The sequence below is a fragment of the Triticum aestivum genome, chromosome 4B, assembly GCF_018294505.1.
Source record: "Triticum aestivum cultivar Chinese Spring chromosome 4B, IWGSC CS RefSeq v2.1, whole genome shotgun sequence".
NCBI lineage: Eukaryota > Viridiplantae > Streptophyta > Magnoliopsida > Poales > Poaceae > Triticum > Triticum aestivum.
The window spans coordinates 76,648,118-76,655,644 of record NC_057804.1 but is presented as its reverse complement, the minus strand read 5'-3'; positions in this window follow the sequence as shown (position 1 = coordinate 76,655,644).

Below are 7,527 nucleotides of genomic sequence, written 5' to 3'. Positions count from 1 at the left end.
GATATACAGTGATTCGGCGGGCCCATCTGTCATTGACCTGAGTCGACAAGTATAAATATCTCTGGTGAGGGGGGGGGGACTACAACAATGCCACCACTTTCCCCTCGTCTTCTCCGCTTCCTCTGTTCCACCACCGTGCAGCGCACCCAACTCTGCCGCCGCAGCAGCAATGGCGAAGGACAAGATGGGGAAGCTCGAGCGCACCAAGAAGGGCGCAGCTAAGGGGAGGAAGCCATCTGGTGCTCTGGCACGGGCGCCACCCGGGTGGATCCAAGGGGACTTCTTGCGCTCGACCATCTCGGAGGCGGACATGATGCAGCTCGTCGCCGATAGCCTGGTGTCGGCCGATGCGTGGAGGCTGCTCGGCGACGAGACCAAGTCGGCACCGCGCGAAGATGAGCGGGTCGTCCTCACCACACATCTGGAGCGAGGTTTCTCTATGCCTCCACACTCGTTCTTTCATGGATTCTTGAATTTCTTCGGGGCGCAACTCCACCATTTCCCTCCAAACGCTATAGCTTATCTGTCTGCATTCGTCACGATGTGCGAATGCTTTCTGAGTTGTCATCCACACTAGGCTCTGTTTAAGCACATCTTTACCATCTTCTCTCAAGCGGTGAAGAAGGAGAAGTCAAGTGACAACAGAACCAATGTTATCCAGTTATGTAGGGGTTTAGGACTTCAGAAGAGGAAGGGTAGTGCCTTCCCTTCACTTTCCTTTCCTGACTCGGTGAGAGGCTGGCAGTCGACTTGGTTTTACTGCAAAGATGTGGCAGCTCCAAACATGTTGACTGGTCTTCCTCCGTTTACCATGGATCGACCCATCATTCCCAAATCTTTAGTTGTGGCTGAGGAAGAGAAGGTCGATGTAGGGATTCTGATGAACAAGGTCGTAGATCTGATCCGGGGTGGGGTGACTGGCCTAGATCTGTTAGAGGTGTTCTTGGGTGGACGGATTCAGCCACTCCAAGCCAGAGATCATGCTATGTGGCATTATTCAGGAGTCAACGACAGCACCCGCATCGATGCCGAGGAAGTCACCGAAGAGACGCTTGACCAGTGGGTGCGTGGCATCACTGGAGCACGTGACAACCCCAGGGGAACCAAATGAATCCAGCCTTTCTCCACCACAAATCTTCCGAGCATCGTAAGTTGTTGTCTTGTCGAATGACTTCATACTCTGTCTAGTGTTTTCATATCTTGTCGAATGACTTTATACTCTGTTGAGTGTTTTCATATCTTGTCGAATGAATGATTTGAACCTTTGCAGGAGCTCACAAACATGTACCCTCCCGTGCCAAACGGAATGCAACCCCATGACGGAGAGAACAACGAAGATGGAAATGTAGACATGGACCACGCCGAAGACAGCGAGGACGAGTATGAGGACTCGGGAGACATTGATATGGAGGTCCTACCTCAACAGCATCACGAAGGTCGATCCAAGCAACATCACGATCCCAGTCGACCAAGGCAAGGCCGTGAGGTCGACCACAAGGAGTTCAAAGCACACTTGGACACCTGAGCCAGGGTCGGCTGAGAAAACAGCCAAGCAGCCCAAGGTCACCGCCACCAAGCCACGGAAGGCCCTCCCAAGGATCAAAGTCGTCGTGCCGATTGCTTCGATGTAAGTAACTTAGTGATTTATCCGATCTGTTATAAGGTTGTGTATCTTTGCTGACCGAGTAAAATTTGACTGCCAGCGTTGCAACCTCAGCCACGTCGCTGGTGCGAGCCGATGAGGACCCCGTGGAGATGGATACTACCGACGCAGCCACCTGGCGCCGAGGTATGTCGAACCGCCATTTGTTGAAATGTCACCCGACACTGAGCTTTCCATTTCACCCGATGATTGTGATGAAATGTTGTGTGACGATTGTAGCATGAAGGGACGCTATCGAGATTGCTGATGACAGTGGAGACGAGCTTCACCGAGACGCTAATCCTGTAGATCCTCCTGTCATCGAGCCAGTTCCACCTCTAGCTCCATGCTACCTCTTGAGCATGCGTTGGTTTTTCCCTTGAAGAGGAAAGGGTGCTGCAGCAAAGTAGCGTAAGTATTTCCCTCAGTTTTTGAGAACCAAGGTATCAATCCAGTAGGAGACTCCTCAAAAGTCCCACGCGCCTACACAAACAAACAAGAACCTCGCAATGAACGCGATAAAGGGGTTGTCAATCCCTTCACGGCCACTTGCGAAAGTGAGATCTGATAGAGATAATATGATAAGATAAATATTTTTGGTATTTTTATGATATAGATTGAAAAGTAAAGATTGCAAAATAAAGTAGATTGGAAACTTAGATTATAGAGAATAGACCCGGGGGCCATAGCTTTCACTAGTGGCTTCTCTCAAGATAGCATAAGTATTATGGTGGGTGAACAAATTATTGTCGAACAATTGCTAGAAAAGTGCATAGTTATGAGAATATCTAGGCATGATGATGTATATAGGCATCACGGCCACAAAAAGTAGATCAAAATGATTCTGCATCTACTACTATTATTCCACACATCAACCGACTCCTGCCTGCATCTAGAGTATTAAGTTCATAAGAACAGAGTAACGCATTAAGCAAGATGACATGATGTAGAGGGATAAACTCAAGCAATATGATATAAACCCCATCTTTTTATCCTCGATGGCAACAATACAATACATGCCTTGCTGCCCCTGCTGTCACTAGGAAAGGACACCGCAAGATTGAACCCAAAGCTAAGCACTTCTCCCATTGCAAGAAAGATCAATCTAGTAGGCCAAACCAAACTGATAATTCGAAGAGACTTGCAAAGATAACCAATCATACATAAAAGAATTCAGAGGAGATTCAGATACTTCTCATAGATAAACTTGATCATAAACCCACAATTCATCGGATCTCGACAAACACACCACAAAAAGAGTTACATCGAATAGATCTCCAAGAAGATCGAGGAGAACTTTGTATTGAGATTCAAAGGGAGAGAAGAAGTCATCTAGCTAATAACTATGGAACCGAAGGTCTATGGTAAACTACTCACAACTCATCAGAGAGGCCTTGGCGATGATGGAGAGGCCCTCCATGGTCGATTCCCCCTCCGATGGAGCGCTGGCGAAGGCTCCACGATGGTATCTCGCGGATACAGAAGGTTGTGGCGGTGGAAATAGTTTTTCGTGGTGCTCCTGGATGTTCTCAGGGTACGTAGATATATATAGGACACTACAAAAAAATACACATCCGTGACATTTTGGGCCGAACAATTTTTTTTTCTGTCATACATATGACACTTCTATGACGATAATTGTGACAAAACCCGGTATCATCATAGATGTGGTGGGCTCCTACTTCTATGACAAAAAATCATGACAGAAAATGGGCTTTTCATCCTGGGCGGGCCGGAGACGCAGCTGCATGACATTCTTTGGGCCGTCCATGATGGAAAAAACCGTGGTAGAAGCAAGGGGGAGGAAAATTTCGGGGAGTTGCTGGTTATGGTGGGAGGTCGGGGCGGAGCGATGCGCATTTCTCTCGTATGTACGCGCGTGTGTGCGAGGTGTTGGCTCTAACTAAAGCCGAGCGAGGCGTTGGGCTCTAACTGAACCCGAGCGATTGCACTGCAGGCTACGCGTTACTGAACCCAAGCGATCGATCGATGGCTGTTAACTGAACCCGATGGAGTGATTCCTTCGCTACTGCTGCTAACTGAAGCTGATCGATGCTGCCTCTGGGATGAACAGTGAGCGTTGCGGGGGGGTGGATGAACAGTGAGCGGTGGCGTTGCCTTTGGATGAATAGGAACCCGTGGTGTGGAGGGCTGGATGAACAGTAGACGGTGGAGGGGTGGCCGTGGAGGGGTGGTTGAACAGGACCCCATGGTATGGAGGGCTGGATGAATAGTAGACGGTGGAGGGGTGCCCGTGGAGGGGTGGTTGAACAGTAGCCCATGGAGTAGCGCGCGGTGGAGGCTGGATGAACAGGAGCCCGTGGAGGCTGGTTTCACCATGGGCCGTTAATGGGTGTTAATGGGTGTAAAGTTAATGGGTGTAAAGTAATACACGGTTCATTATGGGCCAGTTTCACCACGGGTCGTTAATAGGCCAAGAGTTACATAGGGCCTCATATGGGCCGAAAGACGTCATGGGCCATAGATGGGCCAGAAGTGAAAAGGGCTGGAATCATATTGGGTGGCCCGGATGACGCTACTGGGCCTAATTCAGATAGGGCGTAATGGGCCTTGGGTTAGCGGGTTGTAAATGGGCTATCTGCGAACAGGCCGTTAACATGCTTTACATGGGCCGGCCCACCACCTTTTGACCAAGTCAAATGGGTCGGCCTTTTCACAGGAATGGGCCTCTGTTGGGCCGTGCCATGTGTCGACGTATCATAGGCGCCTTCTGTCCAATGAGTGGATGACATCTGTCCCAACGGTGAGCCGACACGTGTTTCCTCCAGCCAATGATGATTTTACACGTGGAAAATCCCCATTGGTCGGGGCTGTTAACGGGTTATCGGATCCAAAACCCGACCCGATAGCTTAACGGTGTTCCGTTATGGTGGATGCCACGTGTCGGTCACCCTTGACGAAAGCACTTCTGTGACGCGCGATTTATCATCACGGAAGTGGACACTTCCGTGATGATAATTTTGGTAATGTCATGGAACACTTCTACGACAACACAGGTATGCCTATCTTGATTCTGTCATAAATTTGTCATGGATGTACATGCATGACAAAAAATGCGACCTACTGTGACAAACACGTATCATCACGGAAGTGTATTTTTTTTGTAGTGGGAGGAAGAAGTAGGTCGGTGGAGCCACAAGGGTCCCACGAGGGTGGGGGGCTGATATGTCTCCAACGTATCTATAATTTTTGATTGCTCCATGCTACTTTATCTACTGTTTTAGGCAATATTGGGCTTTATTATCCACTTATATATCATTTTTGGGACTAACCTATTAACTGGAGGCCCAACCCAGATTTGTTGTTTTATGCCTATTTCAGTGTTTCAAGGAAAAGGAATATCAGATGAAGTCAAAACGGAACGAAATCAACTCGAGAAGTTATTTTTGGAAGGAAACCCACCTGATGGACTTGGACCCCATGTCAGAAGATACGGGAGGTGCTCACGAGGGTGGGGGGCGCGCCCACCCCCCTAGGGCGCGGCCCCCTGCCTCGTGGGGCCCCCGTAGCTCCACCGACGTACTCCTTTCACCCATATATACCTACGTACCCTAAAACTTCCAGAACAGAAGATAGATCGGGAGTTCCGCCGCCGCAAGCCTCTGTAGCCACCAAAAACCAATCGAGACCCTGTTTCGGCACCCTGCCGGAGGGGGATCCCATCACCGGAGGCCATCTTCATCATCCCGGCGCTATCCATGACGAGGAGGGAGTAGTTCACCCTCGGGGCTGAGGGTATGTACCAGTATCTATGTGTTTGATCTCTCTCTCTCTCGTGTTCTCTCCTGTGTTCCTCTATGGCACGATCTTGATGTATCCCGAGCTTTGCTATTGTAGTTGGATCTTATGATGTTTCTCCCCCTCTACTCTCTTGTGATGAATTGAGTTTCCCCTTTGAAGTTATCTTATCGGATTGAGTCTTTATGAGAGCACGTGATGTATGTCTTGCCGTGATTATCTGTGGTGACAATGGGATATCATGTGCCACTTGATGTATGTTTTGGTGACCAACTTGCGGGTTCCACCCATGAACCTATGCATAGGGGTTGGCACACGTTCTTGACTCTCCGGTAGTAGCTTTGGGGCACTCTTTGAAGTACTTTTATGTTAGTTGGATGAATCTGAGATTGTGTGATGCATATCGTATAATCATGCCCACGGATACTTGAGGTGACAATGGAGTATCTAGGTGACATTAGGGTTTTGGTTGATTTGTGTCTTAAGGTGTTATTCTAGTACAAACTCTTTTATAGATCGATCCGAAAGAATAGCTTTGTGGTGGTTTCGTACCCGACTATAATCTCTATGTTTGTTCTCTGCTATTAGTGGCTTTGGAGTGACTCTTTGTTGCATGTTGAGGGCTTGTCATATGATCTATCTATGTTATTATTGTTGAGATAACTTTCACTAGTGAAAGTATGAACCCTAGGCCTTGTTTCCTATCATTGCAATACTGTTTACGCTCACTTTTATTGCTCGTTACCTTGCTGTTTTTATTATTTCAGATTACAAATACCTTTATCTACCATCTATTTTGCACTTGTATCTTCATCTCTTCGCCGAACTAGTGCACCTATACAATTTACCATTGTATTGGGTGTGTTGGGGACACAAGAGACTCTTTGTTATTTGGTTGCAGGGTTGTTTGAGAGAGACCATCTTCATCCTAAGCCTCCTACGGATTGATAAACCTTAGGTCATCCACTTGAGGGAAATTTGCTATTGTCCTACAAACTTGTGCACTTGCAGGCCCAACAACGTCTACAAGAAGAAGGTTGTGTAGTAGACATCAAGCTCTTTTCTGGCGCCGTTGCCGGGGAGGCTAGGTAAAGGGTACTCACACTCCGTCACTAAGCTCTTTTCTGGCGAGGTGAGTGCTTGAAGGTATATCTTTAGATCTTGCAATCGAATATTTTTGTTTCTCTCCTTGTTTTAGCACTAGTTTATTTTATAAAAGAAAATTACAAAGAATGGAGTTAAGTTGGTTACATACGCTTCACCTTTTTAATATCTTTCGTGAGTATGATGGAAAGGAAAATTGTGCTCAAGTACTAGAAGAAGAATTACATAGAATTCTTGGCATGAAATATGTGAATGATGAGCATGATTTCAATGTTGTTAGTATGAATTCCTTGAATATCCATGATGCTAATGATATGCAAAGCCACAAGCTTGGGGAATCTATGTTTGATGGAGATGATATTTTTGTCCCCCAAGATTTGATGAGCAAATTTACTATGATGAAAGCATGCCTCCTATCTATGATGATTATTGTGATGACACATATGCTTTAAAGAATAATGATAACCATGAAACATGTCATCTTGATCTTAATTTTCAATCACATGATAGTTATTTTGTTGAGTTTGCTCCCACTACTATTTATGAGAAGAAATTTGCTTATGTTGAGAGTAGTAAATTTTCTGTGCTAGTAGATCAAGAAAAGAATGCTTTAGGTGCTGGTTATATTGTTGAATTCATTCATGATGCTACTGAAAATTATTATGAGAGAGGAACATATGCTTGTAGGAATTGCAATAATGTCAAGTTTCCTCTCTATGTGCTTAAATTCTTGAAGCTATGCTTGTGTTACCTTCCTATGCTAGTTGATTATTGTTCCCATAAGTTGTTTGCTCACAAAATCCCTATGCATAGGAAGTGGGTTAGGCTTAAATGTGCTAGTCATATGCTTCATGATGCTCCCGTTATGTTTCAATCCTTATCTTTTATGTGAGCATCATTGTCATCATCATGCCTAGCTAGAAAGGCATTAAAGAAAAGCGCTTGTTGGGAGACAACCCAATATTTATCCTTACTGTTTTTGTGTGCCCACATTATTATGCTACTGTAGTAATCATGTTTTA